We start from the raw sequence: 25564 nt of genomic DNA on the forward strand, positions 1-25564 counted from the left end.
AAAGAAATGAAACTCTTCATAGTTATTTTTTAACATAATTATAATTACTTTTTCAGCTGGTAGATGATCAAATTACCTCCTAGCCCTTGCCCCACAGTCTCATTTACTCTGCTCCTTGTCTGAAACAATCGATACTGATTCACAGAAATTTATGTGTCCAAAAAAGTACTCACAGTCCAGAACTACTAAATTCAACACAAACTTAACTGAAATTGGAATTTTCTTTTTGATACACATTGTTAGAAGAGAATATATCTTAGGACATATTTTCATTAGAAAATTGGTTTCAGGAAGATCTATAGCCTGAACCTTTGGATTGCAGTTCAATCAACTGTGAGCAGTATAATGTTGTATGAAGTACTTAACTTCATTGAGTTTAGGTGGAAACAATAGTTCATAGAGTTGTTATTAAATGACATATAAATACCTAATACGGTATTTAGCTCACAATAAGTGTTCTATACAGGATGGCCAAATAGGAATAACAATGATGGTAAAAATTAAGACTGTGACCCTCCTGTGGTTTGTTTGCTTTCACATTCAGGACTGTGGTATCCGAGGAGATTCATAATCTATTTTGCAAGCGAAATGAACAAGTCACCAAAATAAAACATCACATTGATCTGGCTTTTGTTCCGATGTTAAGAAGTGCCAAAGAAGACTAATAGCTCTTTCTAACTTACTTCTCTCTTTCAATTTTAAACATCTTCTCTTCTTACTCTAGCCCAGGTGCAAATTCCTTTGGGTTCTGACAAATGATTTGCCTGATTGAATGCTATTAGTATTGGAGAAAATGGATGAACATGCAAATCTTAAAAACAAAGTTTAAAAAATTTTGATATTCATTGAAATAGTTTTTTAAAACTTGAATTTTGATTTCTCTTATCCACATGAAGTCTTCACAAATAAATTAACAAGTAACAATCTAGGTTTTGCTATGAGATGCGTTGCCTTGGGTGCAACGTTCTTAATAAGGAATTTATGAGAAGATGAACTTTATTAACTGACATCTATACCCCAGCCCCCACACTCTACAAATAAACTCTTTCCAGCAACCATAGGATAAGTTTATCCTATGGTTGGCCTGAGCATGCTCCTTGGCTACCAAAGGAACTGTGGATATGAATAGAGTTCAAAAACCAAAGACAACATCACAGTGTCAACTGGCCTGCAACTTCTGGGTATAAGGCTCAGGGTAGGGCCTTCTCTCTCCACCGTGCCCTTCATTGATGAATGACCACATATTATGCTGCCCCCACCCACTCTCCTGCATCATACCTTAAACGTACCTTTGTCTCTGAAATGAATGAGTGAAACTTATCCTATCCTTTCCCTAGAATAGAAAGAAACCCTAGAGATGACAATTAGATAATAATAGCTCAGAGTTTTACTTTGAGTAAATAAATCAGTGCATTCCTTTTCCAGAAATGAAACTGAGATCTGGAGACTGCTAAGGACAATAAATTCAGAGAATCAAAATTAATGTCAACACCCAAGTCCTGTTGTTCATACAGTTACACTCCACATGTAGCTAAAGACCTTGTGAAAGAGACCCAAGGGTGTCAGGTAGTTGAAATACACAAGAACAATATATACCTGGAAGAACAGATGGTCTCTGGCCAAGAGAAAGTGCTCATGACATTGATTTCTGTCTACTGTATTTTGAGAAAGGGGGTCTGAAAATGAAGAACTCCTTCTACTTGTGAAACTGTGCAAAATTGTAGGTAATTGATGCTTTCCTGAGAAAATAACCATGGAAAAAGACCAAATCCCCCTCACTGCAAAGTTCACCTTGGCTCACAGTACAAGCAGAATGTAAAATAATAGTAACAGCAGTCCAAAAGCCAAATGTTCATTGCTTGAATTTAATAGTGTGGCAGTGGGGAGGAGGAGGGAAGGGAGAGATAATGGGGATGCAGGGAAGGATAGGGAATATCCCTTGCTAATTCTAGCCCTGAGACTGGTTACGGGAGGGTGACTTATTTTATGACTAATGGAGAAGGGTAAGAAAGAATTGTGCTTGTGGATAGAGAGGTGGGTATGGAGCACAGACATAGAAATATTTATTGAGAAATTGATGAGTTATTTTACTGGGAAACATTTTATCCATTTTTGTTCTAAAAAGAATCAGGCAGTTGCCAAGGATAAGGTGTCAAGCATATTTCCTACGAATAAATAGCTTTCCTAATAAATTATGGACTTAGTAAAAGGAATTGCATTTTACATGCAATGGCCTTACTTCACAGTTTTACAGATTTCTTTAATCCTGACTATATTTTCCCAGGTTTTATATGAGCTGCTGACACTGGGCACTAGTGGTGGCTGGTGAAATTATACCTTTTCCAGGGATTTAAACCTAGAAATGGTAGCTAGAAAGGAAGTAACTGTTCTGCAAAGATGGGTAGCACTGCAGTTTTCATGACTCCAAGGAAAACTGAATAAAAATTAATATACTCAGTTTTTTTCATAGTTCTTCAGAATGCTCTCATCAAGAAATGTGTTATTTCTTCAAGTTTTTAAAAGAAATGGAAGCAAATTTTGATCATTTGAAAATTCAGTTTGAGGAAGTCCCTTCAACACCCATTAAGCATTCCTTGATTAAACCCATAGGTCTTGCCTGGAGAGTATCAGATCTTTCCAAAGATTCTTTTAAAACTTTTAGATGTCATTCCTGAATTCTAAAAAGTTTAATTTTAGGATATGAAATAAAATGTTTTCTAAGTTAGAAATACTGAATATGATGCTTCAGTGAGAAGGCACGTAGGAAAAGAATAAATTCAGAAAGCAAAATTCACTGTACCTTCTTGATAGCTTAGGAACATTTTTTCTGGCAAGGGCTAAATGACCACTGGGAAGCAAGAACAAAACTGAGCACCTCAAACTCAGGAGCAAGCCTAGGTAGCTTACAGGGTTATGGACCAATATAAGCCAAGGGATCAACTGCCAGTCTCAATGGCTCTACCAGAGCTGAATATTTAAATCAAAAACCCACATTTACTATGTGTGAATGTGTCAGATTTTTCTTGTGGAAGACTTAAGAACTTGCTTCCAGAAGTAGTCCTCCAGGCTGTAGTCTCTGAGACAATGAAAGGTCAGCAGAATAAGGTCAAGAGTCCAAGTTCAGTTCTGCACTCAGAGGATGTGTGATTTTGAGCAAGAAATTTCTCTTTGGACCTCCTTTTCCATGTCCGTAAAGTAAGAGGATTATCATGCATGATTCCTAAGTTCCTCCTTTCTTACATGGCTGAAAAATGACAGGTTTATTTGGAAATTCAGATCAATACAGTTCCATCCTTCTTAGGAATTGGTATTAAAGAGCTTTGGGAAATGAAAACTATAAAGAACCTGAGAAATAGTTTAACCTAAATCCCCTCATCCTACTTGTAAAGAAACTGACCACTTGTGTTTGTTGGCTTCACTCCCAGATGCCAGTAAAATATTTGGTTGTTTCAACTAAGTGCAGTAATGGGACTCCTTTTGAATCTAAAAAATCCAGTTTCATGTTCTCTCATGTAGGAATAAAGTCATTTTACTGTCAGAAAAAATACAAATTCAAATTATAGTAGAAATAAGATATCCATCTAAAATAAAGATGGGGTTTTCAGCATCATAAAATTAAATATCCCTGCATATTTCCCAAAGGTGGGACTTGGGGAAAAACTACACAGTGTTCCAGCTATGAGGCTTATCTACAGGACAGTCCTGGGGCTGGACCCAGTTGGTGGACCAATTCTGAAAATAATCACCAAGCGTAAAAGCAAGATACTGAGCATTTCTGTATCTTTAGGGAGTACTCCGGAACCAAAATCTAGTAAATGGCAGGTAGAACGAAGAACAAAAAGCAAATAAGAATGAAGCAGAGAGTGTAAAACCATTGCTAGAAACACCAAAGGGCCCAAGCTCATTTTTATTAGGATCTTCTTGGCTCTATGGATGAGTGCATCAGTTTTAAAATTCAAGGTCAAGGTAGGCAAGAGCGATTAGGCCATATGACATCCCCCAAAGAATCATTCACTTGTTTTTATTATCATGTTTTTAAAAAATAAGTGTGGTAACTAGTACCATGATATTATCTTGTCTCTTAAGTCTTTTAGAGACAGGTACCTTTGCAGATACCTAGCTGAAATATTAGCTCTTTGAAGATCTCATTAATTACTATATCCCCAAAAATAGGGCTTGCTATACAGTAGGTGCCCTAGTAAATGTTTGGTTCATTCCATAGCTACCAAACACTCTGCTCAGTTGAAAGTTACATCAACAAACATTTTATTATACTATTAATGAAAGTTTCTTCACAAAATATGCATTTTATATGCTTTTCTGAGGGTTCATAAATCCCTATAGGAGTTCTGTGGTGACTTGACCATTCCAGAGATCTCTGGGTATAGAAAATAGGGTAATTAAAATGTATTTACATTTATTTATTTATTTAATAGTTGGCTTGAAAATGTTGAGTGTTCAGATTAACAGGATAATTTTTCATCTTTGTTCATTAATATCATTTTGTGTAATTCATGATTCATTTACTTGAATGGCCTTCTGAATGTTACTTATGTGACTATTGAATGTATGTAGCCAACACCAGATATGTAAAACTATTTCATGTATCCTAAAACTATTCCTTTGAAGAATTATGCAGATAAGAGACTTGTATTCTGGGCTGACAGATTCCTTTACTACTAAGAATGTGTAGACTTCAGAGACACTTTTAGCCTATTCCTCAAGGTCCATTGCACAACTATCTGTTTAAAAGAGAAAAAAAACATTCTCTATTCTTTCAGCAAGATCATGCTTTCATTCATTCACTTACCCTTCAAAACCATTTATTCAGTACTTATTATATGGTAGATATAAAGGAATGAATTTGGCATTTGGGAAGAAATTAGAAAAAAAATACACTAATTTCAAGGCATTTACATTCTAGAGATTCAGTTCAGTTCACTCAGTCGTGTCCAACTCCTTGCGACCCCATGGCCTGCAGCACGCCAGGCCTCCCTGTCCATCGCCAACTCCTGGAGTTTACTCAAACTCTTCTAGAGGTTAGGGAGATATATAAACACATTATATTTTCCTTGGTCTCTTCCACAGTAACTGACACAAGCCTGAGTATGCATAGGTACTTAAAAATCATTCACTGCCTGTGTGAATGAATAAATATAAGAGTTGGAAACAATGGACACATATATGGTCAGTAAGCCACGAGAGGATAAAGGGATACATTTTAATATAGGAGGAAGGCATCTTTTTGATAAAATAAAATCAAACCCTGATTTATGTGCTTATAAAATACGGAGGTTGTTTCCTCAAGGATGATTTTGTACTCAGGAAGACTCCATCCGTGGAAGATGTAGTAGTAAATCCCTGTCATTTGACGTTAATATCAGAGAGGCTAACCAGGCAGTTCCACTTCCAAGAGTCCTCATATACAAGTCTCAGAGCAGAATCCTGGATGAATGGAGAGATCATGGCATCTACCCAGGGGGCCACCATCCATTCATTTACTGATGTGCTGAATATCTCCTGTGCTTTCTTCACAGCACTGAAGGCAGCTGAGGTCTCTTATGTTCCCTGTCCCTAGGACAGAGGGTCACAGTGATACAGAAGAGGAACTCAAGGCATAACGAGTTGCTTTCAGCCATGCAAACGTTCCATCTGCCCTGTATGGACCTCCCCTGGGGTGGCTTCTCCAGTCTACTATTTATGTGAGAGTGTAAAGGAAAACCCGGCTTTGCTGAGGATAACAACGGCCCCCCTGAAATGGCAGCGCGGTCTGCTAATTCTGTAACAGTACCTGCCTTGCAGGGAAGGTGGTGAGACATTGACAGCCTGCTAATATAATGCAGTGTAGGATTCAGGAAGGCCTGCCTGCCTCCACAGTTTCTTCCAAAAAAAAAAAAAAGAAAGAAAGACCGGGTGACAGTACAGGTAGAAATGAAGCTGCAGAGTCAGCACCATGATGAAGCAAAAGGGATTCTCCAGCTTCTTTAGGCTTTAAAACATTCCTGGGCTCAATGCAGCACAGTCAATCTTTCCATCACATTCAAGATAAAAGTGTCATTCATAAATCAGTAGGCATTGGTGTTTGGCAAGAAGCCAGATAACACTTCTGTAAAAACACTGCTTCCAAGCTTTGCCATCTATCCACTTTCCTCCTCTTTCCAACCTTCACTTTGGGAGAAAACTACGAAGCTCCTTTCCTATCATTTTGAAGCACATGCATGTATCAGTAACTTGACTAAACCTGTGGTCTAAAATATTAAAACTTCATATGGAATACCAGCTTATTGCCAAGTTCTGAAAAGAAATGAGAATATAATTGTATCTTTGCTGTAGCAATGTTAGGATAGGTAACACCTTCCTTCATTCAATGGACAAACACATTAGGAATGCTACTATTTCTTGCAAGACTGATGCTGAAGCTGAAGGTCCGATACTTTGGCCACCTGATGGGAAGAGCCGACTCATTAGAAAGACCCTGATGCTGGGAAAGATTGAGGGCTAGAGAAGAAGTGGACGACAGATGATGAGATGGGTGGGTACCATCACTGACTCAATGAACATGAGTTTGAGCAAACTCCAGGAGATGGTGAATGACAGGGAAGCCTGGCATGCTGCAGCCCATGGGGTCACAGGGAGTTGGACAGACTTAGTGACTGAACAACACCAACATTCCTCTGCACAAAAAAAATGAAAACAGAAGTAAGCATTACTGTCTGAGAAAGCAAAAGAAAACATAGAGCAAGATGATGCTAGGGAGGCAAGTAGGGACTAGACCAGGTAGAATCTCAAAAGCCATAGTAATATTTATTTTCCTCCTACAACCAATATGAAGACCTTGAAGTATTTTAAGCAAAGTTTAACATGATACAATTTTTATTTAAATATACTCTGGAAGTAGTAAAGAGTATATGTCAGTTAACTAGTTTAGGAAACTTTTTCAGAAGTCCGGGTAGCAGATATTAGAATAGAATGATGGAAGTAGAGAAAAATGGATAAACTCAAGGTATATTTAGGTGATAAGAATGAAAGTTCCTAGTAAGGAATCAGTAATGCAGAGGATGAAACAGAGGGAGAGGTTGAGGATTATTTTTAAGTTTCTGGTTTGTACAACTAGCAGGCGAATGTAAATGAAGGATTGGATTTAGGAGTAAAGATAATGAGTTGGGTTTAAGATATACAAAGCTTAGTATGCCATTAAGACATTCAAGAAGAGACATAAAATTGTTATTTAAAAAATAAGCTTAAGGGAGATGTCTAAGTATCAAGTTTCCTTGTTCTATCTGTCTATCTTTGCTCCAATCTCGCTCTAATTGCTATAGCTTTACAGTAAATCTTGACAGCAGAGAGTGTGAGTACCTCAACTTTGTTCTCCTTATTTTTAAAACTCATTTTGAATATTCTAAGTCCTTTTCATATTTATATGAATTTTAGAATCACTTTCTTAAAGGCTTCAAATAAAGAAAAGTTTATAGGACTTTCAGTTGGATTATACAGATTCTGACTTCCCTGGTGGCTCAGACGGTAAAAGCGTCTGCCTACAACATGGGAGACCTGGGTTCGATCCCTGGGTTGGGAAGATCCCCTGGAGAAGGAAATGGCAACCCACTCCAGTCTTGCCTGGAAAATCCCATGGACTGAGTAACCTGGTAAGCTACAGCCCATGGGGTTGCAAAGAGTCAGACACGACTGAGTGGCTTCACTTCACTATATAGATTCTACAGATGATATTGAGGAAAACTGACATCTTAACAAAATTGAATCTTCCAGTTCAGTATAATGTCACACCTTGCCATTTATTTAGGTCTTCTTTCTTTCAGCAGTGATTTATAATTTTCTGTGTAAAGGTTTTGTACATATTTTAATGTATCCTAAATATTTCATGTTTTAATATTGTAATTAGTATTTAAAACTTTTCATTTTCCAAAGTTTATTTGCTCGTATATAGAAATAAAGCTATTTTTTTTTTTTACATGCTGGCTTTTTGTCCTGAGATCTTATTTGAGTAATTTTCTTCAAATTTTTTACAGATTCTTTAAATTCTCTTAAATATATGAAAATATTTTCTATGAAATAAAAGCAGTTTCACTTTTTTCTTTCCCTTATATTTACCTTTATTTTTTTCTCTTGCTTTAATTATATTAGCTACAACCTCCAGTAAAATTCTGAATAGATGTGGTCAAAGAAGTCATATTTGTCTTGTTCTTGATTTTAGAAGGAAAGGGTTCAATGTGTCACATTCAAACATAATGTTAGCTATAATTTTTTCATAGCTTTTCTAACCCTAATTACCTCCCGAAGTCCCCATCTCCAATACCATCATGTTGGGAGTTTGGGCTTCAACATAAGAAATTTTGGATAACATAATTCAGTCCATAGCAGTTTGTTTGTTCAGCTTCATCTCTGGTCCACAAATTTTGGCTACCTCAGTCACTCTCAGCTCTTTTGTTTCCTCTTCATCTCAGTGAGAGACTATGATCCACTTGAGTTTCCTCTCACTGCATTGTGTCCTAGTATCCAACTGGACAATCACATGTGAATCACAGCATTGAACTTCCTGTTGTGTACTGTCTGAAAACAGTCATTTCACACATTTTTGTTTTTAAAGTTTTTATAGTGCTTATAGCAAGAGTTCACATTCAATTGTATTAATTGGGCAGGAATTAGAAGCCAAAACTATGGATTTTTGAAATTAGGGAATCAAACTTTCCCTGGAAAGAATGGAACCAGTGAGTCTGAGGAATGGTGTAGTGCAAAATTTGGGTAAAGTAGAAATTAGAAAGAAAGATGTGAGAATTCACAATTTTAGAGATGGAGCAGTTATTAGAGGTGACACGGTGTGAGAGGCTAACTTCCTCTCCATATTTCCTTTACAGCCAAATGGTAAGAAAGTAGAAAAAACACCAGTCAGCTAATTGGTACTACTGTACAAACATATTTACATATTCATTTACTAAGCAATATGGACATTCAGTTATTTATTCATTCTGGTCACCAAACATTCTCTGGATACCACCCAGGGCTCAGACAACAATCTATGGAAATTCAGAATTATAAAGTTTACCTGTGGCTAGGATGAGATCCTAGGGAACAATTTAATCTTGGGAGAAGACATAAAAATGAGTAGAATAGAACTTTGGGAGTGGAAGTAAGATATGCTAGTTAATACAGCTGATGGTGTTTAACAGGAATATTCTAGATACAAATACCTTACTATATTTATAAACTTTTATATCTTCAGACAGTCATCAGATTACATCCTATTAAGGGAAATAAATCAGTCTATCCATCTATTCCTCTGTCAATGCCTCATAAAATAGCCAGTTTACATCTCAGACATAAGAAAACACAAAAGTCCGTGGAGTATTTTCCTTCCCAAAATGTTCCAGACAATTACAAGTTATATGTTTTGGAATTGCTGCCATATTATCAAAGGATCCCAGCTACCCAGGCATAAGCCAGAAAGGTGATATTACTTAGTGAGTCAGACAGAATGGATTCCAAACTTGGCTCTGTATCTGAATAGCTCAGTGACCTTGGGCAGGTCGCTAACTAGGAAAAAGAAAGATTCTGATTCAAGATATATGGAGGGAAAATGGACAGGAATACTGGCCGACTGACTATATATAGAGAAAGAGTCAAAAATGATTTCTTGTTTCCAAGTTTGAAGGACTTGAGAATAGTTGTACCATAAATAGAAATAGAAGAAGGAGGTCTTAAGGAAAGTGAGAGAAGTAACATCAATTTGAGAAACGTAGAATTTGATATGTAGATGGAACTTAGTGTTGGGCTTCTGAATGGAGTCCTCTAGTAGAAATTAGATGGCGTGACATTAAACATTGGAGCTCAAAAGGGAATCTAGTCATGCTCACATTTTATTCAACAAACTATAGTCACATGCTTATTTTTCCACATTTACTTGCACTAGTTATTGGAGATTCAGAAATAAAATACAGCAATTGCCCTCAAGGAGCTGACCTCAGGGGAGCCAGAGCATTTATAAAACAGATTATACAATCCTAAATGCCCAGTTATTTGAGTTAAGACAGAGCTAGTGACACAGTACTATGAAAACAAGAGATGAGGAATCACAGTAGAATTCCAAGGAACTGAACTAAGTCTTGAAGGAAGAGTAGGAGTTTGCCAGACAGAGAAATTGAGGAAGGTCTTGTATGTACTGAAGACAGGGTCTATGAAAGTGTAGATGCTTTCACCAGCATTATAGATTCAGATAACCTTGATGAGTACATATGTAACTTATACTAGTACCAGATTCTTCATTTTACTCTTATCTTGCTATCTATTTCTTCTTATCCTTTGCTCAGTTCCTAAATGGTAGCATTCTTCCCCAGGGTGCTTCTCTCTTCTATGTGCTCTCCCTAAATAATGGTATCTAGGGTTTCACAGACATTTTCATACCAGATCCTTTGGTGAGCTCCAGAATCTTATCCTTTTACATCTCTGTTCTCCAACATTCTCCCAGAAAACAGAAACAAAAAATGCGTGCAAAATACTAACCAAAAAACCTACATACATTTTCCCTCAAATCCATTGTTTTTTTGTAAATAGCAAAATCATCCACTGTCATTCAAACCAAACGGAGTTGCCCATTATTCCTTTTTTCTTACCTCCTAAAACATGGAAGAGGATGCACCCCCTAAATTTTTTACATTAAAAAAAAATAATTGGTGGATATGCAAAACATTTTGAGGTAAAAATGCAGTCCAGTCTGTTTTGTAAAGTAAAAGTCATGGTCATCTGTAATGAGTAAAATAGAGGTCTTGGAGACTGAATAACTATATTAGCTACTCTTTATTGATTGTTTACTATATGTAAGGCATGGTATTAATTATCTTACATGCCTTTATGTTATTCTTCTAATAACCTCATGACATCAATGCCAATAATACTCCCACTTATAAACTATGAAATGAAAATTTAAAGAGATGAAATAACTCACCCAAGTTCACACAGATAGTAAGTCAAGATTTCAACTTAAGTCTACCAAATTCTGTGCTCCAAACTGCTGTACGATATTGCCTATTCATTCCCTACTTTGCAGACTTGACAATGAATGCCCAAACTGTATTAAAATCACTATCTTTTCAATAAAATCAAGATGGAACAAAGTGATTTATATTGCATATCATGATGCATGCCTGCATGCTCAGTCATGTCCAACTCTTTGAGACCCATGGCCTATAGCCCACTAGGCTCTTCTGTCCATGGGATTTCCCAGGCAAGAATCCTAGAGTGGGTTGACATTTCCTACTCCAGGGGATCTTCTCTACCCAGGGATCAAACCCACATCTCCTGCTTGCCTCTTCTGCATTAGAAGGCAGATTCTTTTACTACTGAGCAACCTGGGAATCCTGCAGATGATGATATTCCCCCTTTATTGAAATCCATTTTATATAACTAATTAAACAAAAACAACCAAACTGTCCTCAGAATTCCTTTGTAATCAGAGTGGGCCTTCAGAGTAGAAACTGAAATTCCACCAAGAAGAAAACAAAAGCATCCATCACCCTGAACTGTTACAATGCAGGTTTCTGACACAGACATCTGTCCAGGGGGAATGGTCCCAAGCAGATGCTGACAAAGTTAACAATTTTATGGGAAATTTGCAAATCAAAAATATGCCTTCAGAATCCCCTTTCATCCCTAAATCATGTTCTCAATATTTGCTCTTTAGGCTTCTGTAAAAAGACTACTATTTCTTTGCCCCTAATACACAAAAGTAACCCTAGACTGACCTGGAAGGTCGAGGCCTAGTGAGTGATAAATCTGTTAGCCCTAATTTGGAGAGTAAAGTATTTTCTTGAGGTCACAGCACCAGCCATTCACTCAAGCCTTACAAATGCTTTCAGAGGTGCCCCCTAGTAAAATCATGACCGATGCTTTGATCTCAGGGTCTCTTTCTTCTTGTAACATGTCCGAATACCTGGGATTAGGATACAGGCAGAAGTCAGAGCAAAATTAAACAAACAGTAGAGAGTGACCAGCCAGGGTGGCTTCTAGCACTGAGGTCATGTGTTTGCCTTCCTACTTGCAGATCAAGGTGAAAAGTGCACCCCAAGCTCTGGCCAAATATAGTATATAAACATACATGAAAGAAGGATTAGCTCTCTTCCCTAAGACTAATGGGGACCCCAGAAATCAATAGCTGATTTGTGACAACAAGACTAAGTCAACACAGGACCAAAAGATACTGGCTGTACTCAACTTGCCCTTAATCTCAGGTAAACTTGTAGTAAATTCAACATTATTCATTTCCTTGGCTGCAATTCTCCTTTACTCGGAAGAAGTGCTGATGAAGGAGGCACACACAAAAGCCACTACTTGTTTCTTCTAATCAGACCCCTTTCTTCTCTGACTCATGACAGATTGCTGTTTGCACACGTTTCTTTTTTTTGTCCTACTCCTAGTTCAGTCAGCAAGAGCTCTTCATGGAGGGAGGAAGTAACCAACGGACTGCCCCCTGTGCTCCCTGTGTCCTGCATTCCTGATGCCATCAGAGAACCACCAAAAACAGGGTCCTCTGTATAGGGAAGACTACTAATGCTGAACTTGTAACATGGAAGATTCCCTTCATCCATCCCCAGGAAACATGTCAGGCAAAGGTTATGGGTACTATGAGTGAGGTTGTCACAGAATCTCTGAAAGACCTAAAACTTCATAACAGGCTCAAGATCCCCACATCAAAGGCTTTTATGGGCTTGCAGAGGGAAGGGGCTAAGTTCCTTGGACCTCAGACCATGAAATCATGAGATGTAAGACTCCCAGACCAACTTTTCCAATAAACATCTATACAGAATATTTTGAATTTAAAAGACCCTTGCTCCTTGGAAGGAAAGCTATGACAGACCTAGAAAGCATATTAAAAAGCAGAGACTTCACTTTGCTGACAAACATCTGTATAGTCAAAGCTATGGTTTTTCCAGTAGTCATGTACAGATGCGCATGTGTGCTAAGTCACTTCAGTCCTGTTCAACTCTTTGTTACCCTATGGACTGTAGTCCACCAGGATCCTCTATTCTTGGGATTTTGCAGGCAAAACGACTGGAGTGGGTTGCCATGGCCTCCTCCAGGGGTTCTTTCCAATGCAGAGATCAAACCCATGTCCCCTGAAGCTCCTGCATTGCAGGTGAATTATTTACTGCTGAGCCACTGGGGAAGTCCATATGGATGTGAGAGCTGGACATAAAAGAAGGCTGAATGCTGAAGAATTGATGCTTTTGAAGTGTGTTGCCATAGAAGACTCTTGAGAGTCCCTTGGACTAAAAGGAGATCAAATCAGTCAATCCTAAAGGAAATCAATCCTGAATAGTCAATGGAAGGTCTGTTGCTGAAGCTGAAGCCAATACTTGGCCACCTGATACAAAGCATTGACTCACTGGAAAAGACCCTGATGATGGAAAATATTGAAGGCAAAAGAAGAAGCGGGTGGCAGAGGATCAGATGATTAGATAGCATCACTAACACAATGGACATGAATTTGAGCAAAATCCAGGAGATAGTGGAGGACAGAGGGGTCTTGAATGCAGTCCATGGGGTCACAAAGAGTCAGACACGACTTAGCGACTGAGCAACAACAACAATAATATTTTGGTTTACCAACCAACTTGTCCTCAGAGATTTTTCCAAAAACAATCCAAGGAGAAACTGAGTTGAACTCCTAGTCATGAGCACTATCAGCTCTACATTTTGCAGATGAAAAAACTGCACAGGATGAGGAAAAGATGAAACCAGCACACAAATCCTGGGAGTCTGACTCTGGGGTGGGTATGCTTAGCCACCGAACTCTGATGCTATATGATCTTAGCATGCATTTGAATCTCTCTGAACCTTGGTCACTCAGCAATAAAAAGCATGTTTTAATACACAGATGACAGTGCTGAGACGAGTAGTCCATAGATATTTCATGTCTGATACTTAGTAATGGCTTGGAACATAGAGATCTACAGATGGCCAATTTTTCTCTCTCTTTTTTTTTTTTTATAAAGGAACTGAAAGTGTACACAGCACTGATTATTGGGGCCACTTCTTGGCACTGCTTATTGCCTCATACATTTTTACATCTTGGTTCTCTTCAAAATGAATTTTATTTTAATTTTTTTGCTGACATGATATTAGACTTGGGCTAGCCTTTAGAAACAAATATCTGTGTCAATGCTTCAACATCAGGAAAGGGCTCATCTTTCCTCTCTCTATCTAAAGGCTTCAGCTTTTTTACTCAGCTGAGAATAGAGTTCTTAGAGTTTTGGTGAGTAATAAAGAGCTGATAGTCCAGAAATGTACTTGGGATGGCTATTTCCAGATTAGTACCAAACCACAGTGATTACTGGAGGAAACACTGAAAGTGCTCAGTGAAAATAAACAGAGTACAGAGTTAAAGGCTGTGTGAGTCTAAACCTTCCCCTGACTTGTTGTTATTCAGTCACTAAGTTGTGTCCAACTCTGTGCAACCTCATGAGCTGCAGTGTGCCAGGCTTACCTGTCCTTCACTATCTCCCTGAGGTTGCTCCAACTCATGTCCACTGAGTCAGTGATGCCATCCACCCATCACATCCTTTGTTGCTCCCTTCTCCTCTAGCCCTCAATCTTTCCTGGCATTGGGGTCTTTTCTAATGAGTCCACTTTTCACATCAATTGGATAAGTACTGGAACTTCAGCTTTAGCATCAGTCCTTCCAATGAATATTCAAAGTTGATTTACTTTAGGATTGACTGGTTTGATCTCCTTGCTGTCCAAGGAACTCTCAAGAGTCTTCTCCAGCATCATAGTTTGAAAGCATCAATACATTTGGGCAAATCATGCCAAAGGAGGAAAAAACTTGCTCAAGCACCACAATACATCATTAGATGATGGCCTCCTTTTTGCTGTGGTGTCTGAATGCCAGGGGAACCTCCCTTCATCCTCACAACCAAAAATAACACAGTATTTGTCCATGGAGTGCTTGTTATTTTCAGGCCATTAACGAGGTATTACACATTCATCAAGGTGCACAAATTTTGGCCTGGTGCTGAATGGCTGATTACTAAAGTCAATATTTGGCTGGAAGCCGAGGTAGAGACCGAGTATCACTACCACAGACTGCTCTTTCAAGATACAAGAATAAATCTGAAGTTTTATCACAAAGTAAATATTATTGCAATTTTATCTTCAACATTTTATACTCAAATTTTAAAAGATTGATATAGTGTAGGAAAAATCATTTCTTAGCACTATCAGTTGCTGATTTCTCTGGTGTTGACCATACTGTACAACTGCAGCAATAAAGTGATGCTCATTTTTAACCAAGCTCAAGTGGGGGAGTAAGGTAGTTTGGGGCCTGCTTTGCCAATAGGAGGCACTGCTGAAGTTCACATTGCTCCCATGTTATTGAGTTTTATTTAATCCTTCCAACAACCCTGTGTGAAATATCATATTTCTATTTTACCACGAAGATGTTAAGATTTTAGAAAAGTTAAATGGCTTATCTAAGTTAGTAGTTAAGAATGATTTTGACCCAAGCAGTCTCAAGGTTATGTACAGTGTTCCACAACACCTTAAAAGAGCAAAGAACAGTTCTCCTTTGGATGCCTGACATGTGCTTCTACTGACATATACATAATTCATTATTTCTTACATAAAACATTGAAGTAGCCATTCTTATGCCTACTTTACACATGGGCTTGGGCCTAACCTAATTTTTTAGTGAACCGTGAACTTCCAGATGTTCAAGCTGGTTTTAGAAAAGGCAAAGGAACCAGAGATCAAATTGTCAACATCCACTTGGTCATTGAAAAGCAAGAGCTCCAGAAAAATATCTACTTCTGTTTTATTGACTATGCCAAAGCCTTTGACCGTGTGGATCACTACAAACTATGGAAAATTCTGAAAGAGATGGTAATACCAGACCACCTGAGCTGCCTCCTGAGAAATCTGTATGCAGGTCAAGAAACAACAGTTAGAACTGGACATGGAACAACATACTGGTTCCAAATAGGAAAAGGAGTACATCAAGGCTGAATATTGTTACCCTGCTTATATAACTTATATGCACAGTATATCATGTGAAATGCCTGGCTGGATGAAGCACAAACTGGAATCAAGATTGCCGGGAGAAATATCAATAACCTCAGATACGCAGATGACACCACCCTTATGGCAGAAAGTGAAGAAGAACTAAAGAGCTTCTTGATGAAACTGAAGGAGGAGAGTGAAAAGGTTGGCTTAAAGCTCAACATTCAGAAAACTAAGATCATGGCATCCGATCCCAACACTTCATGGCAAATAGGTGGGTAAACAATGGAAATAGTGAGAGGCTTTATTTTGGGGGCTCCAAAGTCACTGCAGATGATGACTGTAGCCATGAAATTAAAAGACGCTTACTCCTTGGAAGAAAAGTTATGATCAACCTAGACAGCATATTAAAAAGCAGAGACATTACTTTGCCAACAAAGGTCTGTCTAGTCAAAGCTTTGGTTTTTCCAGTAGTCATGTATGGATGTGAGAGTTGGACTATAAAGAAAACTGAGCACCGAAAAATTGATGCTTTTGAACAGTGGAGTGGGAAAAAACGAGAGTCCCTTGGACATCAAGGAGATCCAATCAATTCATCCTAAAGGAAATCAGTCCTGAATATTCACTGGAAGGACTGATGTTGAAACTGAAACCCCAGTACTTTGGCCGCCTGATGCAAAGAACTGACTCATTGGAGAAGACCCTGATACTGGGAAATATTGAAGGTGGGAGGAGAAGGGGACGACAGAGGATGAGATGATTGGATGGCATCACTGACTCAATGGACATGAGTTTGAGTAAGCTCTGGGAGTTGGTGATGGACAGGGAAAGATGGCGTGCTGCGGTCCATGGGGTTGCAAAGAGTCGGACACTACTGAGCGACTGAACTGAACAATTTTTTAGTGGCAAAAATGGGATTTGAACCCAACTGTCTGATTTTTAAATAAACACTAGAGCCTACTGCATGATCCTTCCTCTAACCATTTTTTTCCATCCTCTGAAGACTTTTCAACAATATTCAGTAACCATTATTGAGCTCTGACCATATACCAGTTACTGATAAGGCTTAAGGTTGAACATTTCCCCCAAAAAGGCACGGAGGCTTACTCTACATGGAGAATTAAATTTGCACCATCACTCAGGGAAAAGAATACACAGAGACACAGCAAATTTGCCATTAATTACAGAAAGTAGTGTGTTTGGCTGCAGCATAAGCGAGAGAAAACCTGGGGCATGGGACCAGTCGCTCTGTTACTCGCCATCTTTCCCAGGGTTTCTCTGATAAGAACTGGTGTTAGGTTAGAAGACTGACAGTTTCCTGGCAGCAGTTTGCAGCAAGCCAACCTCTTCTTTCCCTTGGGTCCCTCCTCAGGCTCTTCCCCTGGGAGAGGACAGCAGGCACCAACACAACCCAAATTTGCTGCTGGGAATGAGGTGGAGCTAACCCTGGGATACTTGTTTTTAGTTAAATATTTTCTTCCAGTTAGCCCATGTTCCATTATATGAGTCACTCTGACAGTTTAAACCAACAGAAAGACTACTTTTTTCCCCCTAAAGTGTAGGTTAAGTGCAATGTTTAACATAATGAGCCCAAGGGGGGAAAAGTTCACAGGAAAGATGAATATTTCTCTTAAAAAAAAAAATTAGACCAAATTAATAACTAGTTGGTATAAGCTTGCAAACAATGAAAGGGGAAGAAGGGTTTTTCCTTCTTTTTTAAAAAATTAAATCACAGGGCCTATTGTTTTGCTTTAAACCCTGAATACTGATATATTTCATTCATGATGGCTATTTTCTTAAAGGAAAAATGTAAGACTATTTTATTAACCACTATACTCTCATATTTACTGTAAGGTAAACAGCAACCCTAGGTAACAGCTCTTTTTCTCCTAAATTACTACTTCCCCTTGTTCCCTGGAGACCTAACTAACTCCAGCTTGACAAAGATTGATCCTTAGTCGAGACTGAGGAGGGCGTGCCTCTTACATTGTACCCCTCACTTCGCAATTCTCAGTGGTTGAGTTCCAAATCCTCCCCAAACCACTCATGGTCCACACTCTCTCACTTTTCCCAGCAAAATCAAAACTTGTTTCTTACAAAGGTTCTTGCTAACATTGCTTATTAAGATGGCTTGTTGAATATTGCCTTTTTCTTTGCTAAAAGCAATCTGAGGATTTAAGTCTAAGTGAATCGGAAACATATGGCATGCATTTCTCTTAATAATGCTGTGTTTTTTTTTAAATACATAATTAAAGGAGAATGGTGCTACAGGCAAAGTAAGATTTGAGAAGTTATTGAAAGGCAGAGGTTGAGGATGATTCATGAATACGAAAGAAAGGCCCCCTTGGCCTTGAGTTTTGCAATCCTGAGCTACCTGGGAAGACACCAAGGCCTTCAGGGAAATTGCTATGAAAGCCTTCCATTTGCACTCTTCCTCCATATTTATTTTGTTCTCTGTTTCTTTGTCCACTACCTTCTATCCCCTACCTGACACCTACAACCTCTGGTTCCTTTACTAAGATCCTCCTTCTTATTACAGTTAATTCTGCATTTGCTTAGAAGCCTTTGTATGCTAAGACCTACATGAACTGAAGTTAGACGCTCAATTATTGAGTGTGTGACCAGAGTCTACTCCTGGGATTGTATTTCATTAACCTCATAATTAAGCAATTTTAATATCACTCTCATTGAAAATCCATGGGCGCTGATGTTACCCTATAAGGGTTATCATCATCTCTATACAACCTTTATGGGGTTTGTATGGTCAGTGTGTGTTTGTGTGAGAGAAGGAGAAAAGGATCTGACACAGATGGGTTACAACCTGCCAGTTACAATCTGCCTTGAAGAAGACGCCTCATTTTCTTGAATCTCAAGTTTTTACATCTACAAAGTGGGCATGACAATAATGCTATAGCAGGAGTCTGTGATAAGAATGAAATAAGATAATAGATGAAAAACTGTTTTATAAGTTATATTCAAAATAATTTTGAAAACATCATCTTTACCATCTCTGGCCTTTAAATATTTAAAAGTTTGTCTTAGACATGCTTCATATTTTAATTTCATTTTGATTTCCTGTAGATTCTCCATACAATTTTGGAACATTATTTTTCCTCAAAGAGGGAGAAACTGGATAAACCAAGTGTCTACTCGGTGTACCTGTAGCCCAAAAAGCCAAGAAGAATTCCATCTTTATCTTATGTTGGCCCTTCTGAAAGTCTATAAACTGTCTAGTCTATTATTAGAGATAGCCAAATAGTGACACTGCTCTAAAATTATCTAAAGCAGAATTGGACATCTCCACCCTCAATTTTCTAGTCTGTCACCTTGTATTTTGACATCAGAGTCAAAAATCCTTCTAGAAAGGACTCAACCTTTCATTTACCAAGGGTCTCCCATGTGTTCCTGTACTGAACTAGGCCATCTTGTATGGGTCATTCCCCTTCATTTTATCACCGCTGGACACGTGTCAATCCAGGGATTTTGAAGGGGCCATGGAGATCTTCTTGGTTTTAAAACCAGAAATAAGTATTACACTGATTAGGAAGTAGGAGTCACCTGGTAGGCCCCTAATTGTTGCTTGGGGGTGGGGGGGCGCTGGGTGACCTGAGGGCTGTGTCTTGGCAGAGCTGCTGGAGGTGTCCATCAAAGCAATGTTCCTCTTTGCATGGTCACCTGGATGACTCTGGTCAGCACTCTGGGAATGTCTGGCTTTGGATAGGGTTAAGCCTTCCTAAACCCTATTAGCCCATCTCAATGATTTTAGGGCAATAGAAACAAGCAGGTTGGCACCAGTAAGGGGTGTGCTCTTTTGAGAAGAGGTGCAGCATGGCACAGTGCAGTGAGCTGCAGCCCAGATTCATCTTGCCTCCATCCCTGCCCCTCCTGTGTACTAAACTAAGTGACCTTGCCCAAGTCACTACTCTGGCCTTCATTTTCCTCATCTGTGAAATGGGACTGATCATGCCAGCCTTTCCCATCTCATACAGAAATGGTCAAAGTGAAATAACATTAAAAAAAACAAAACAAAAAACTAACTGAAAAGTTCCTCTTCAGCAGGGCTGAGAATCAGGTAGAGGTTATCACTGACCATCTGTGATATACCAGGAGGTGCAGCTACTGAGTTCCTTCTCAAGGCAGTGGAGGAAAGGCGTCTAGAGAAAACTCTGAGCAGGCTTGTCTCTTCCTGATATTTTCTAGGATGTTACAGTGAGAGCCCTGGCCTTGGCAACTTTTCTTGGCTCTGCCTAGGCCTCCCTCTCTGGCTTCTGCTGAGGATGCTGCTAAGCAAGAGGCCGATGGGCCTCCAGAAACTTCTCTCCAAGGAGCAAAAGGGCATCTTCTCCTCTTCCGGCCTGGCTTGATCGTCATGGAACAGGACTTAGCAGATGGACAGAGCAGTTAGCCAGAAGCAACAGGAATCTGGAGAAATGGAAGTGAAATGCAGCTAGCTATGAGCAAGACAATGATCAAAGGCATCCTGGGAGAAGAAACACGGCTCACTGAAGGGAGGGACTGTGAGGAAGCTTTTCCCTCCAAGTTGTTTTAACCAACACTGTTTATGCCACTTACATACAGAAGATTGACTGTGACCATGTTTAGACTCTCCAGGATATGCTTCCAAATGGAAGAGAAGCAGAGGAGAGAGGCAGGGCATGAGGAGAAGGAAGAGAGGAGAAAAAACAAACTTGAGAGCAGAGGGACCCAAGACAAAACAGAAGAGAGAGGGCCACTGATTCTCAGAAGGATGAAGTCACAATTTTTGTCCAGAACAAGCTTAAAGCTCTGTCCGTCATTCATAGTCGACTCAGTGGACATGAATTTGAAGAAACTCTGGGAGACAGTGAAGGACAAGGGAGCCTGGCATGTTGCAGTCCATGGGGTCACAAAGAGTTGGACATGATTTAGCAACTGAACAACAGCAAGGACATCACTCATAGAAAACAAAATGTGGTAGCACAAAACATCTATTCCCTTTATAGCCCTTTTCCCCACCCTCATCAGTATTTGGAGTTAAGGACTCCTGAGTTCAATTAAATCTCTATGATTTCAGTCTATGGTCCTTAGAAAAATAACATGGGAAAAAATGTGTGTGTTCATGTCTGTGTGTGAGTGCATGCATGTGTGTGTGTGCACGCATGCGTGTGTGCCTGTGCAGAGCTGCTCTCTTCCCAGGGTCTGGGCTCATTTTGCTTCAGGAGACTTTCCAGTAGGATGACTGAGACGACAAGCCCGGCTCGGGTTTCACGAGACCTCGTCCTGTCTGAGCGCTGGTCGCAGAGCAAAGTCGGGTGTATTTCAGAGGCTGATTAGAGCTCTCACAAATGCCAGTTAACATTATTTCAATGCCTATTAATTTAAAGAAAATATTTGCCTGGAAAAAAAAGGGAAACACTGGAAAACACTCCTGTTTTATCACCAAGGGGTCCTTCTTCTCAGACAATCCTTTTCTTCGTCATTAAGTGGGCAAGTCTGACCTGGGCAGAACTATCACGGTGGAGCAATTAGAGGAACACGGGCCAGATTCTTCCAATTAGGTGACGGCGTGCAGACCTTTGCTGTGGTGATGGCAAAAAAACCTACTGTTCAGTCCCCCATTCCCACTGTTCAAGTGATAAATGACCCCCGGCCTGCTCTCCCCAGAGCCGAGCAAGGCCTGTCTCTGGACAAAGGCCAGGGAAAACAGAACAAGATTTATAAGAGCCAAAGGCAGAGTGAAGAAGAGCCGCAGGGCATGCAGGAAAAGCCCTCATGAGAAAATGTGGTGTGTTTTAGTAATGCACGTTACTTTGTGATGGCGGGGTGGGAACCAAAGGGGCACTGGGTGGCTGGTGGAGGGCAAGTGGCCACAGTCACACAGGCAGCCTGGAGGGTCCGGGAGGCCATGGGCTTCTCCACAGTTGGCCCAGCTCTTGGGAAGGCGGGGAGCACTGGCCTTGAAATCTTGATCTGGTTCCTTCATTCACCCCGACTCCTTCTAAACAGACACCGTTAAAGGAATGTCTTTAAAACCAAGGAGACAAATGGAGACAGAGAAAGTGGCCCTGTGCTGTTAGATTAAAAGGCATGATGGTACAATTAAAGATATTTACCAGAGAAATTTGAACCCCATTACATGCTGGAGCACAGTATGCGAGGAAGAGCTGTTTTATATCATTAAAGACAAAAACCAGGTCTATAGGTAAGCTTTAAGAACAATAAACATCCTGAATTCAAGAATAAGTCTGTCAAATGAAGGGATATTGATTTTGGAACAAGGAATATTATGTCAAACAACATTAGTTTAATTGATCTGAATTTAGTTTAAGTACTAAAAGCATTTATATACAAACAACAAACGAAAATTAACTGCAGCTGAAGCCCTGCTGTTCGTTCTCAGGAGTTTCGCTCAGACCAAAACCTGGCACCCAATGGGCCGACTTGGAGCCGTGAGCACAGGGCTGAGCTGGGCTTTCTTCCCTTGCACGACAATGGGGAAGGCAATGTGCTTTCTCTCAGAGGTAGGAACATTTAACACCGGCCTTTGACTTTTCAAAATACACAAATGCCGCTTCTTGCTCCGAAGGAATTCCTGAGCGAACACGGGGGTGAGGCCAGGCACGAGGAGAGGAGGGGGAACCCAAGTCAGTGAACCGCTTCTGGTCCCCAAGCGAATGAGCCCTGGCTCCGTCTCCAACCACTTGGCCCCATCAGAACCAACAGCTAACAAGGCTGCCTGTTCTCCGCACAGAGCTGCCCCTTTCAGAGGCTGCCAGGCCCTGGGAGCCCCAGGTAGGGGCTCCAGGAAAACACCTGGGCGCAGAGCCCAGGCAGGACAGGTTCTCAGTAAACAGTGCCAGCCTCAGGCCCTCTGTGGTGACAGAATGGAAGGAGACTGCGAACATGTCCAAACCCATTTCCTGCTTTGCGCTCTTGTTTCTGAAAGAGATCTCAAGTCAACCGCTTATTCTTTCTTAATCCCCCACCTACAGTCATTCTATAGAACTCACTCTGCAGTGAATGAATACACAGGAAATGCACAGCGGTAAAGCCAGGTCAGAGATGCACGTTTTTATCTTTAGTTACCAAAATCTTGTGTGCAAGAATAATTGTGACTGTCCTACCAGATTGTGCAAAGGAAATCCAGCAGACCCTTCAGAAGTCCATGAGGCCTGGGGGTCACCCCCAGCCTGTCTGCAGAGGGCTCGCTGTTGGCCGTCATGGACCCCCATGCATGGGTGAGGGTGTGAACCACTCAGTTATGTGTCAGACTCATCCTTCAAGGTCTGGCCAGCTCAGGAGCCGACCATGTTTCCACTTTGTTTTTAGAAGGCCTGACAAAGGCTCCAGGATGTTGTTTTGTTTACATCTTGCCACCTGCGCTCCCTCCCTGAAAGCGGAGTCTCCACTCCCAGATCAAAGGGCAGTTAAGTGGCGCTGGAAGACAGCTCTCTCCACCTCTAGCCCTCAGCTTTCACTCTCACTCCGGAGTGCCATACATTGTCAGATTTATAGCCTTTTGTGTGAACGCGGCCACAAAAACCAACAAAAACAGCCCCACGCCATGGTTATCTATCTGTCCGGACCCTCCGCCGCACTCATGAGGCTTATTCTCAGGGTTTCAGCTGTGAAGGGACCTTCCTATGAGCTCTCAAGACCAGTTATCTGATCTGTCTTGATTTCTTCTTGTTGAAACAATTTTCTGCTCCATCCATTTGACACAATTTCCATCAAAATCGTTTGCCCCCTCTGATGGGCCCAGCCAGAAGTCAGTGGAGGAGCAGAGTGACCGAGGACCTAAAGAGCAGTGCTCTAGAATGACAGATGTGACCTGCTGATGATAATGCAAGAAGAAAAAGCCCAATGAGTCAAGACTTTGGGTGGTGGCACATTCTGGGAACATTCACTCTGGAAGGGTGCTAGGTATGTAGTCAGGCCTCACAGACTCCAAAGAACTAGTATTCTTGGCCTAATATTCATATTATATTTACTCAACAAGTGTATACTGAACACCTACAACGTGCCAGATTTTCTGCAGAGTATCGTGAAGACTTGTACACTCTTCCTGTCTTGTTATTGTTGTTCAGTCGTTAAGTCATGTCTGACTCTTTGCGACCCCATGGACTGCAGGATGCCAGGCTTTCCGGTCCTTCCGTATCTCCCGGAGTTTGTTCAAACTCATGTCCATTGTGTCAACATCCCTGCCTTAGTCCAGAAGAACAGATGATCTGAGCATAGTCTGACTCATATCTTCTAAAACAGAGGTGCTAACAGCCCCCCAGAAAGCAGAAGCAATATCTTTTCTAGAAAATAAAGTTGCTATGGTCTGAATGTTTACATCCTCCCTAAGTTCACATGTTGAAGTCCTCTCCTTGTGAGATGACAATATTAGGATTGGGGAGGGGGAGAGGTCACTGGAAGGGGTGATTAGGTCATAGAGACAGAGCTCTCTTGAATGGGATTAGTAATCTTATAAAGGAGGCTCCACAGAGATCTCTCACCCCTTTCATCATGTGAAGACCCAGTGAGAAACCAGCCATCTGCAACCCCTTCACCACAACCTGACCGGGCTGGAGACCTCATCTTGGATTTCCAGCCCCCAGAACAGTAGCCTGAACCAGCTAGGACAAGGAAAGAGGAAAGTCAGGAGTGGGATAATTCAGTGAAGAGAAAATTGTCAGGGCAGAGCACAGAGCGTGCAGGTAAGGTCTGCACAATGTTGCCGAGTCGAGGGTGGCTGCATCACAGAGGGTTGTGGCGCGAGCCTGGCAGGAGTCCTCCGAACACTTTATTGCTTTCTTTTCCCTTGAGAAGATGTAGTGGACTGAGAGGCAGGGGGCCTCAGGTTTGGTCACTCCCCTCCATTTCCTGGACAAGTACACTTAAACTCTGTAGACCGCAGCTCCTCCAGTAAAATACGCACCAAGTAGCAGTTACCTCCCCATGAAAGTGGAGGTGAGGCTTAAATAGAGACAATGCTAGAGCAAGCCCTTACACACTGGTCAGAGCTAGGCTTCCAGGGCCCTTAGTCATATGTTCCAGAGGGGTCCACACACTGAAATGAAAGGGGGAAGTCAGGCTTTTTTCTGGCCTGAATTTAGGGGAAAAATAAAATCCTCCCAATACTTATTTATATGCGATGATGAGCAAGTCACATCATTTCCCCCAGCATTATTCTCCTCCATAAAACAGGAGTGGAAGGGCCAGAGTTGATTTCTAAGGTCTCTTCCGGTTTAGACTTCCAGGGACAGACTTTAAAGCTCACTGGGTAAAACTTTCAGGTTCCTGAGGACCTTGTTTAAATCCACCTCCTGGAGTGTAACTGTTATATGTCTGAACGTTACAAATTATGAAATACGAAATAAATACATGCACATATACATAAACACATGTGAGTATATATAGACGTGCATGTATATATGTAACTCAATTGTTCCAACCAGGGACATCGGTCCAATGCCTGGAGTTTCTCTTTTTCTTCCAGGATTCAACATCTGGCTCAGTTCCAATGTATTCCTGAGTTTTTCAGTCTCATTCCCACAATGATCTGTCTTCTCTCTCTGGTTAAAAGAAATGCATG

This window comes from Cervus canadensis, chromosome 5, assembly GCF_019320065.1.
Source record: "Cervus canadensis isolate Bull #8, Minnesota chromosome 5, ASM1932006v1, whole genome shotgun sequence".
NCBI classification, from domain to species: Eukaryota; Metazoa; Chordata; class Mammalia; order Artiodactyla; family Cervidae; genus Cervus; species Cervus canadensis.